Here is a 12,294-nt window from a genome sequence, read left to right as displayed (position 1 = left end):
TCTCTCACGTTCTGGATTCAGATTCGGACTGCACAGACATACCTGACTCAAAACGCACACAAGTTTTTCATACGGACTCCGAATTGGGTGATTCTTTTTTTGTTGGAAACTAGATTTCGTGCACTTTCCAACCCAAGTGGAATCACCTTCTAATTCGTTCGGAGCGTTGAGTTGTGGACGAAACAATCTGATGCTGCAGCAGAATCCGAGTCAAACTACAAGTCCAAAGGTGTTGCATCACCTCCACTTGGGCCCATTGGCCTTGTACGACCTAGATTTAGTTTTAGGCTGCCTTGGGACATCCTCCCACCTCCTTGGCCGCCACCCCTTGCTCCTATATAAGTAGATCCATCTAGTAGCTTTTCCTTGGGATTTGTTTAGTTAAAAGTTAGCCATTGCAACTTCGTGTACTTCGTTTGTGTCCAACGACCAGACCAAGACCGCTTCCGGATCCTCACCTTTATCAATACTTCATATATACTCGCAATATTCAGATTGCTTTTATCATATTCTTGCTTGTTCTTCGATTGCTTGCAGGAATAGACCTTCGTGGTCAGGTTGATTGTGCTCCAGCGTGGTCAATAACCTTTCGGAGTTGGTTTAGCGATTGCTAAGGCGCAACGTCGTGCACGTTTGTAGTCGGATCGTCAAAGTCATCTTCACCAAATCGATAGTTATCATCTCATCGAAAGATCGGGACACCCCCGCCTCTATCAACAATACCACATCGAATCATGCCAGTTTGTAATTCCTGATAATATTCTTCTACAGAATTTTTTCCTTGTCTTAAACGCTGCAATTTTTGAAGCAATTCACGTTGATAATATGGTGGAACCCAACGCGTACGCATAGCGGTTTTCAAAGCAGCCCAAGTAGTTGGAATAGGATATAATCTACAATGTTCATACCACCAGACACATGCAAAACTAGTGAAAGCACAAACAGCAGCAGCAACCCGTCTCTCCTCGGGATATTGTAAACATGTAAAACGTTGTTCGGTTTCTAACTCCCAAGTAAGATATATATCAGGAACATATCTACCCTCAAATGGTGGAATATTCAATTTCAGTTTAGGAATATGGACATCATCTCGTACCTGAGGTGGTGGTGCAGGCCTACCATTACGAATATATACCTGAGGTCGACCTGGTGGTGGTGGTGCTGGTGGCTGCACGTAGTTCGTATTTTGATCAACCTCATCCTCATAATCTCCCACATAATCATCATCGTCCTGGGTACCAGCAGCAGCAGTAGCAGGAGCCAAAGAAGCACCAACAGCAGTAGCAGCGGCACCAGAATTTTGTCCTGGCTCAATAGGAACACGCTGTGCTCGTCCATACTAATTCGGAAGGGGGCGTAGTTGTTGTTGTTACAGAGGTGCGACAGGTGCAGCCGGTGGTGGAAGACGCGCAAGCAGTTCATTAAATCTGTTATCGAGCTTTGTTTCGAACGTCTACTCAAGGCCAGTAATCTTCTCCATGGCCTCTTCAAAACTGTTCAGCACATCTTGCACCTGTTCAGTCATCATTTGCTGAAACTTATCATGAAGCTCCTTGTTCGATAAGTTCTCCCAGTCAATCTTGTCGGCTTGTGATCCTGGCATGGTTAGCAGCAATAGAAACACACAACAATATGATCCTACAGACTACGAAGAAGTTGTGGTGGTGTATCACAAACCCGTCAAGCAAACCTCAAATTCTTACCAGTTCTTACCCAGCAGCAGGTGGTGATCGGCAACCGTTGTAGTCAAAACTTCTCAAAGCTTGGATAGAGCGATTACCAGGGAAAGGCAAACGCACGACGTAGATGTATGTGGAGCTGGGAAGGCTTATAATATGGTAGCAAAAAGGGTCAGCAATAATCAATTCAGAGATGCAAAGTTGAATAAACGCTCAATGACGGTACTGTGCTGGTCCTAGGCTAGACCGTGCTAGAGACGCGAGCCTAGAACACTAACAAAATCACGGCGCTGCACGTAAACAAGGGAAAAGCACACTCTCGAATTTTTTTTTCGCTCTTTTTTTTTGCGCTGCTTTTTTTTGCGCTGCTCTCTTTTTTTTTGCGAAAAATCACTATAATGGCGAGTGTCTCAAAACTCTTCCCAGGTCAAACTGACAGGATGGGCACGAAATTTTTGTGACCAAATTTTTTTTTGACTGCCCGGACCCAAAAACTGGAAACGGGTCAAAAAAAACTTTCTATAACAGCGACTGTCTCAATACGCTTAGAAACACCTAAAAATAGGATAGCCAGAATTTTTTTTGTCAAGTGCGTTTTCCGAAAATTTTGGGCCTAAACGGAGGGTGGTTTCCGGACTCTCTTTTTTTTTGGAAACCAACCTCTTCTACGGACGGCAAAAGATTGCTGGAATCCGAAACCTACTCAGACAAGGAAACACGAATCGGAAATTAGATGGATCCCGAAAACAAACCTAATATGCAAGGAACTCGGATTGGTGGTGGATATATGGTGGTGGTATATGGCAGCGGTGGTGGTAGCGGTGGTAGTATATGGATATGGATCGGTGGTGGTATATGGACACGGATTGGTGGTGGTATATGGATACAGATTCGGAGCGGTGGCGGATAAGCGGTGGTGGTAGATGGCAGGGGCGATGATGATGGTGCGGCGGCGGCGTGACAACTTATGACCAGAACTCGAAACTCTAAAAGACTAGACTCTAAGACCAGCAACTAGACACGACGATGCAACCGCAAATTCAACAAAGCAAAACCCTAAAAAGATTATGCAAAGGCTCAGATTGGTTCGGATATGATGAACTAACCCTACTTTTTTTTGTGGCTTTTTCGTGGACTGTAGGTATGAAGAACAGACTCGATCTAAACTACGAAAAACTGTAAAATCTCACCGAGCAACCTGGAAATCTGATACCACTTGATAGAGGCAAAGGTGTCCCGTCTTTCGATGAGATGATGGATATCGCTTTGGTGGCAGTCGACTTTGACGATCCGACTACGACCGTGCGAGGACGTCGCGCCTTAGCAATCGCTAAACCAACTCCAAGAGGTTATTGACCACGCCGGAGCACAATCAACCTGACCACGAGGGTCTGTTTCCTGCGAGCAAACGAAGAACAAGCAAGAAACTGAGATTGCAATCTGGATATTGCGAATATAAGATGAAAGCTTTATTGATCAAGGTGGGGTTCTGTGACGCCTTTGTCTGGTCGTTGAACACAAACGAAGTACGCGAAGTTGCAGCTATGGCGAACTTTTAGTCTAAACAAAACCCAAAGTCTAAACGATGCCCTAAGGGCTGTATATATGGAGGAAGAGGGGGGAATTTCGTGGCCCTTGGTGGAGGGGTCCGAAATCAACCCTATCTCTTGTTTCCCCACACGTACGGACTCTAAAAATAGCCTATACTTATGTATTTCGAAATTACATGGGCCTGGCCCAATAATAAGGTGACGCAGCACCTAAAATAGCCTCGGGACGAAATTTATGAAGTGGCATCTTGTATATTTCGTCCAAGGCTTCATGCACCCATTATGGTGGCTTCAAAGTCCTGAAATCATCACTTGTAACTCCGTTCTTGTTCCCCTTGTGCATGCCATCATCTCCATGCTTGTTCTTGCTCCAATGTTCATCCTTCTCCAAGCTAGGCCCTTCATTTGTAAGCAAAACAAATGTATCCAATTTAGGTAGCATCATATTCTCATGAACATTAGAATCATTACCAAGAAACGAAAGTACCTGGTAATTTAGTTGGCGTGCACGAGCTCTAGTAATTGGTCCAGTATGTATAGCAGCAGGGGCTGTGGGTGTAACAATTGTATTGATGTCCTCATCATAAGCCTTGGGAAGTGCACCTTTTGCACCGACCGAGTATCTTTTCTTGGCTATGTTGTTACTCCACAGGGAATCGAAGTTGATAAAGTCAAGATTGAAGCTATTGAGAGTTGGCCACAGCCCAAAACGGTCACACAAGTGAGGAGTTTTCTTGGCCTCGCTGGATTCTATAGGCGTTTTGTGAGAGATTTCAGCACCATTGCTGCACCTCTCAATGAGCTTACAAAGAAAGATGTGCCTTTTCTTTGGGGTACCGCACAGGAAGAAGCCTTCACGGTATTGAAAGATAAGTTGACACATGCTCCTTTACTCCAACTTCCTGATTTTAATAAGACTTTTGAGCTTGAATGTGATGCTAGTGGAATTGGATTAGGAGGTGTGTTATTACAAGATGGCAAACCTGTTGCTTACTTTTCTGAAAAATTGAGTGGGCCTAGTCTGAATTATTCTACTTATGATAAAGAATTATATGCTCTTGTTCGGACTTTAGAAACATGGCAACATTATTTATGGCCCAAAGAATTTGTTATACATTCTGATCATGAATCTTTGAAACATATTAAAAGTCAAGCTAAACTGAATCGTACACATGCTAAATGGGTGGAATTCATTGAGACTTTCCCTTATGTCATTAAACACAAGAAGGGAAAAGAAAATGTTATTGCTGATGCATTGTCTCGTCGCTATACTATGCTTTCACAACTTGACTTCAAAATATTTGGTTTGGAGACCATCAAAGATCAATATGTGCATGATGCTGATTTTAAAGATGTAATGCAGAATTGTAAAGAAGGAAGAATGTGGAACAAGTTTGTTGTTAACGATGGATTTGTGTTTCGTGCTAACAAGCTATGCATTCCAGCTAGCTCCATTCGTCTTTTGTTGTTGCAGGAGGCGCATGGAGGAGGATTAATGGGACACTTTGGCGTGAAGAAGACGGAGGACGTACTTGCTACACATTTCTTTTGGCCAAAGATGAGACGGGATGTTGAGCGTTTTATTGCTCGCTGCACTACATGTGAAAAAGCTAAGTCACGACTCAATCCTCATGGTTTATATATGCCTTTGCCTGTACCTAGTGTTCCTTGGGAGGATATATCTATTGACTTTGTTTTAGGTTTACCTCGAACAAAGAAGGGGAGGGATAGCATATTTGTTGTCGTGGATAGATTCTCGAAAATGGCACACTTTATACCATGTCATAAAAGCGATGATGCTGTTAATGTTGCTGATTTGTTCTTTCGTGAAATTATTCGCTTGCATGGTGTGCCAAATACTATTGTTTCAGATCGTGATACTAAATTTCTTAGCCACTTTTGGAGATGTTTATGGGCTAAGTTGGGGACTAAACTGCTTTTTAGTACTACTTGTCACCCCCAAACTGATGGACAAACTGAAGTAGTCAATAGAACATTGTCTACTATGCTTAGGGCTGTTTTGAAGAATAATAAGAAAATGTGGGAGGAATGCTTGCCTCATATTGAATTTGCTTATAATCGTTCATTGCATTCTACTACTAAGATGTGCCCTTCTGAAGTTGTGTATGGTTTCCTACCTCGTGCACCTATTGATTTGTTGCCTCTTCCATCTTCGGAGAAGGTTAATTTTGATGCTAAACAACGTGCTGAATTGATTTTAAAAATGCATGAGTTAACTAAGGAAAACATTGAGCGCATGAATGCTAAATATAAACTTGCTGGAGATAAGGGTAGAAAACATGTTGTGTTTGCACCTGGAGATCTTGTTTGGTTACATTTGCGTAAGGATAGATTTCCTGATTTGCGCAAATCAAAGCTAATGCCACGTGCTGATGGTCCCTTTAAGGTGTTAGAGAAAATAAATGATAATGCATATAAACTTGAGCTGCCTGCAGATTTTGGGGTTAGTCCCACTTTTAACATTGCAGATTTGAAGCCTTATTTGGGTGAGGAAGATGAACTTCCGTCGAGGACGACTTCATTTCAAGAAGGGGAGGATGATGAGGATATCAATACAATTGTTACACCCACAGCCCCTGCTGCTATATATACTGGACCAATTACTAGAGCTCGTGCACGCCAACTAAATTACCAGGTACTTTCGTTTCTTGGTAATGATTCTAATGTTCATGAGAATATGATGCTGCCTAAATTGGATACATTTGTTTTGCTTACAAATGAAGGGTCTAGCTTGGAGAAGGATGAACATTGGAGCAAGAACAAGCATGGAGATGATGGCATGCGCAAGGGGAACAAGAACGGAGTTACAAGTGATGATTTCAGGACTTTGAAGCCACCATAATGGGTGCATGAAGCCTTGGACGAAATATACAAGATGCCACTTCATAAATTTCGTCCTGAGGCTATTTTAGGTGCTGCGTCACCTTATTATTGGGCCAGGCCCATGTAATTTCGAAATACATAAGTATAGGCTATTTTTAGAGTCCGTATGTGTGGGGAAACAAGAGATAGGGTTGATTTCGGACCCCTCCACCAAGGGCCACGAAATTCCCCCCTCTTCCTCCATATATACAGCCCTTAGGGCATCGTTTAGACTTTGGGATTTGTTTAGTCAAAAGTTAGCCATTGCAACTTCGTGTACTTCGTTTGTGTCCAACGACCAGACCAAGACCGCTTACGGATCCCCACCTTTATCAATACTTCATATATACTCGCAATATTCGGATTGTTTTTATCATATTCTTGCTTGTTCTTCGATTGCTTGCAGGAATAGACCTTCGTGGTCAGGTTGATTGTGCTCCGGCGTGGTCAATAACCTCTCGGAGTTGGTTTAGCGATTGCTAAGGCACAACGTTGTGCATGTTTGTAGTCGGATCGTCAAAGTCATCTCCACCAAATCGATAGTTATCATCTCATCGAAAGATCGGGACACCTCGCCTCTATCAGCTCGCCTGCCCGGCAAGGGAGGCCCTTCTCTTGCCGATATTATGTTTGTTTGGCTCGATCTTGATCTCTGTGAGGTGCATGTTGGTTCTTCAAGTCTCTTGGTTCTTCAATCTCTGGCTAAAGCTGGTGTTCCAATCTTGATCTTGTGCCTGTGCACAGTTGGGTAACATACCCGGCGTCTGTTGCACCGACACAACCCTGTTGGTCTCCAAGAAAGGTGATAAAAACTATCTTGTAGACAGTGATACAACGCCAAAGTCATGTGTTGATGTAGTGTTCGAGTTACTGGCCACTACCGCTGGCACAAGCTCCTCGAACTCGCTGCCTGAATCACTTTGGCTTCTTCAATCTCAGCTACAAGCTGAAAGGCATGAGTCAGCTGTGCTGCGGCAAGAAGCTAAGGGACTAAGGAAGTCCCTGCAGAATTCGGATGCATACTTTCTAGTGCAACAACAAGCGCTGGACAATTTTAGCACCAAACAATAGAAAACTAATAAGCTTGCTTGCGAGCATGGTGGGTATCCAGGATATTGGTTTTTGAGCTCTTTTGAAGTGGTTTCAGTTCTGGACTTGTTTTTCTGCCGCGTTTAGTTTCACTGGTGGCCAATTTAGCCGCCGAGTGTATGTAATATGTTGCTTTGTTCACGACATTTGCACTGGTGACAAACTTTGATGCCCTGTGGATGTAATATTTGAAATAGCCGTAATAGCCTAGCGTAAATTGCTTTCTTATTTATTTCCTTATTGTCTTGTTTATTTTTTTGCTTGTAGTCACTACAGTTCTTTTTCCGTGGTAACCTTTTTATTTAGACTAGGCCACAATAACCATACGGGCCGTTGTAACCATTGTCCTGTTGGCTGCTGTAGTGGGCTTCCTAAGGTCTGTATGATCCATGGGCCTTCTACGGCCCGCAGATTCAATGGGCCTTCTACGGACCGTTTGATAGGTTGGCCAAACATGGGCCGTACATTCATGGACCATTAATGAACCGCAATATGGGTTGTAAACGGGCTAGTATTGGAATCGTCTGTTTATGGGCCGACCACAACGGGTCATTAATAGGACGATGTGTACAACATACTTTATTCTATCAGTGGGCATAATTGGTCGTTAATGGGCCATAATTTACGACGCTATGAAAACGGCCCAACGAATTAATGTGCCATAGACGGGCCGACTTTAACCACGGGCTGAATTTGGCCCTCAAGCGGAACATGCCAGTAACGGATTGTAAGTAATCGAATGCCAGAATTGAGCCCAATAATAAGTGGGGCCTTAGAAGGTTGGAATATAACACGGGCTGGAAACGGCCCAATGGAATAATGGGTCGTTAATGGGTTCAAAGCGATACATTGTTCATTCTGGGCCAGTTTCACCACAGGCCTTTTTTGGCCCAGAGTTACAAAGGGCCTCATATGTGCCGAAAGACGTCATGGGCCAGAAGTTACAATGGGATGGAATCATATTAGACGGCTCAAATGACGCTACTGGGCTAATTCAGATAGGCTATAATGGGTCGTGACTTAGTGGGCTGTAAATGGCCTATATGCAAACAGGCCGTTCACGGGCTTTCCGTGGGCCGGCCTGCTTATTTTTGACCAAGTCAAACGGGATGCCCTTTTGACCTGAATGGCCACTGTTGGGCTGAGCCACGTGTCGACGTATCATAGGAGCATCCCGACGATTTGCTGGATGACATTTGTCCCAACGCATAGTTGACACGTGGTTCTTCTGGCGAATGAGAATTTTACACGTGGAAAATCCCCATTGGTCTTGGTTGTTAACGGGTTAACGAACCGTTATGGTGGATGCCATGTGTTGGTTACCCTTGACGAAAGCACTTCTATGACGCGCCATTTATCATCATGGAAGTGGACACTTTCGTGATGATAATTTCGGTATTGTCATGGAACACTTCTATGACAACACATGTATGACTATCTTGATTCTATCATAAACACGTCATGGATGTACATGCATGACAGAAAATGTGACCTACTGTGACAAACACGTATCATCACGGAAGTGTATTTTTTTGTAGTGTATACTTGATGCATAATCTGCTTCATCTCCTCTAGATTGGTACGGTTTGGCAGCGAAGCACCGGGAATTAAGTTAATTTGATGATCAATCCCTCGAATTGGCGGTAATCCCGGTGGCACGTCTTGTGGAAACACGTCAGGGAACTCCTGCAAAATGTTAGTGACAGCGGGATGAGTAGAGGGAGGCACGACCTTGAATGAAAATAATACCTCTTTGCACACGAAAGTATAGCAAAAAGATTTGCCGAAATCTAGATTGTCAATATCAGATTTGGTGGCAAGTAAACATCCACTTTTCAATTTAATTTCAGAAGGAACACTATATGATGGTTTATTATTAGGCTTCATTTGTTGCTCAATTCTTTTGGCCACAATCTGATTTTCACTCTTATTTTGCTCCTGTTTTGCTTTACTAGCTCTATTAATATCATCTTTCAAAATGGAATCAGGATACATAGGAAGCAAAGTAATATGTTTATCCTAATGAACAAGAGTATACTGATTGTTTCTACCATGGTGTACAGAATTTTTATCAAATTGCCATGGTCTACCAAGTACTTCCTCTGTAAACTAATATAAGAGCATTTAGATCATTATTTTAGTATTCTAAACACTCTTATATTAGTTTACGAAGGGAGTAATAAGGAACATGCTTGCATGGGTACCGCATCATAATCAACATAATCAGCATATGTAGCGATACTAAAATGCACACGAAGAGTACGTGTTACCTTAACCTTGCCGCTGTTGTTGAACCATTGGATGTAGTATGGATGGAGATGGGGTCTTATGGTGAGAGACAGCTTCTCCACCATATCCATGCTAGCCAAATTATTGCAACTCCCTCCATCAAAGATGACACGGACAGAACGATCCTTCACAACTCCCTTCATATGGAACAAATTATGCTTCTGATTTTGCTCAGCTTGTGTTATCTGCACACTCGAAACACGTTGAGCAACTAAACTCTCATACCTCTCAGCATCTTCAGCAGCCATGTACTGCTTCTCATGTTCAGAATCATCTTCACCATGTTCTTCACTTGCAGTAAGAGCCAAAGCCTCCTCATCATACTCACTGCAGACTCATATCCACCATCCTCAGTGATAGAGGCGAGGGTCCCGATCTTTCGATGAGATGATAACTATCGATTTGGTGGAGACGACTTTGATGATCCGACTACAAACGTGCACGACGTTGCGCCTTAGCAATCGCTAAACCAATCTCCTGAGGTTACTGACGATGCTGGAAGCACGGTCAGCCTGACCACGAAGGTCTATTCCTGCAAGCAATCGAAGAACGAGCAAGAATATGATAAAGCAATCTGAATATTGCAAATATATATGAAGTATTGATAATGGTGGGGATCCGGAAGCGGTCTTGGTCTGGTCGTTGGACACAAACGAAGTACACGAAGTTGCAATGGCTAACTTTTAACTAAACAAATCCCAAGGAAAAGCTACTAGATGGATCTACTTATATAGGAGCAAGGGGTGGCGGCCAAGGAGGTGGGAGGACGTCCCAAGGCAGCCTAAAACTAAATCTAGGTCGTACAAGGCCAATGGGCCCAAGTGGAGGTGATGTAACACCTTTGGACTTGTAGTTTGACTCGGATTCTGCTGCAGCATCAGATTGTTTCGTCCACAACTCAACGCTTCGGATGAATTTGAAGGTGATTCCAATTGGGTTGGAAGGTGCACGAAATCTAGTTTCCAACAAAAAAAGAATCACCCAATTCGGAGTCCGTATGAAAAACTTGTGTGCGTTTTGAGTCAGGTGTGTCTGTGCAGTCCGAATCTGAATCCAGAACGTGAGAGACTTGGACTCTATCTTCTCTTGGGCCAAAAGTGACGTGAGAGAACTTTTTGGACAGCAAATAAACATCTCTTTCTTCCTTATCTTCATATGTGGATTGTACAAATGTCCCATACACCTGCAATTAGACAAAACACAAAAGTGTGTGAAGTATTTTTGTTCTGGATAACATAAATAGATTATTGAATAGTTTGCACTAGAAATCACCTGACAAATATGCATATATGCAATATTTTTGGTCATATCCAAGGTAGTCATGTCCTCATCACGATTATAAGCAAATTCAATATGAGGCAAGCATTCCTCCCACATTTTCTTATTATTCTTCAAAACAGCCCTAAGCATAGTAGACAACGTTCTATTGACTACTTCAGTTTGTCCATCAGTTTGGGGGTGACAAGTAGTACTAAAAAGCAGTTTAGTCCCCAACTTAGCCCATAAACATCTCCAAAAGTGGCTAAGAAATTTAGTATCACGATCTGAAACAATAGTATTTGGCACACCATGCAAGCGAATAATTTCACGAAAGAACAAATCAGCAACATTAACAGCATCATCGCTTTTATGACATGGTATAAAGTGTGCCATTTTCGAGAATCTATCCACGACAACAAATATGCTATCCCTCCCCTTCTTTGTTCGAGGTAAACCTAAAACAAAGTCCATAGATATATCCTCCCAAGGAACACTAGGTACAGGCAAAGGCATATATAAACCATGAGGATTGAGTCGTGACTTAGCTTTTTGACATGTAGTGATAGAGGCAAAGGTGTCCCGTCTTTCGATGAGATGGTGGATTTCGCTTTGGTGGAAGTCGACTTTGACGATCCGACTACGAACGTGCGAGGACGTCGCGCCTTAGCAATCGCTAAACCAACTCCGAGAGGTTATTGACCACGCCGGAGCACGATCAACCTGACCACGAGGGTCTGTTTCCTGCGAGCAAACGAAGAACAAGCAAGAAACTAAGATTGCAATCTGGATATTGCGAATATAAGATGAAAGCTTTATTGATCAAGGTGGGGTTCTGTGACGCCTTTGTCTGGTCGTTGAACACAAACGAAGTACGCGAAGTTGCAGCTATGGCGAACTTTTAATCTAAACAAAACCCTAAGGAAAAGCTACTAGATGGATCTACTTATATAGGAGCAAGGGGTGGCGGCCAAGGAGGTGGGAGGACGTCCCAAGGCAGCCTAAAACTAAATCTAGGTCGTACAAGGCCAATGGGCCCAAGTGGAGGTGATGTAACACCTTTGGACTTGTAGTTTGACTCGGATTCTGCTGCAGCATCAGATTGTTTCGTCCACAACTCAACACTCCGGACGAATTTGAAGGTGATTCCAATTGGGTTGGAAAGTGCATGAAATCTAGTTTCCAACAAAAAAAGAATCACCCAATTCGGAGTCCGTATGAAAAACTTGTGTGCGTTTTGAGTCAGGTATGTCTGTGCAGTCCGAATCTGAATCCAGAACGTGAGAGACTTGGACTCTATCTTCTCTTGGGCCAAAAGTGACGTGAGAGAACTTTTTGGACAGCAAATAAACATCTCTTTCTTCCTTATCTTCATATGTGGATTGTACAAATGTCCCATATACCTACAATTAGACAAAACACAAAAGTGTGTGAAGTATTTTTGTTCTGGATAACATAAATAGATTATTGAATAGTTTGCACTAGAAATCACCTGACAAATATGCATATATGCAATATTTTTGGTCATATCCAAGGTAGTCATGTCC

Source organism: Triticum aestivum, chromosome 7A (genome assembly GCF_018294505.1).
Source record: "Triticum aestivum cultivar Chinese Spring chromosome 7A, IWGSC CS RefSeq v2.1, whole genome shotgun sequence".
Classification (NCBI taxonomy): domain Eukaryota; kingdom Viridiplantae; phylum Streptophyta; class Magnoliopsida; order Poales; family Poaceae; genus Triticum; species Triticum aestivum.
This window is presented reverse-complemented; position numbering follows the sequence as displayed.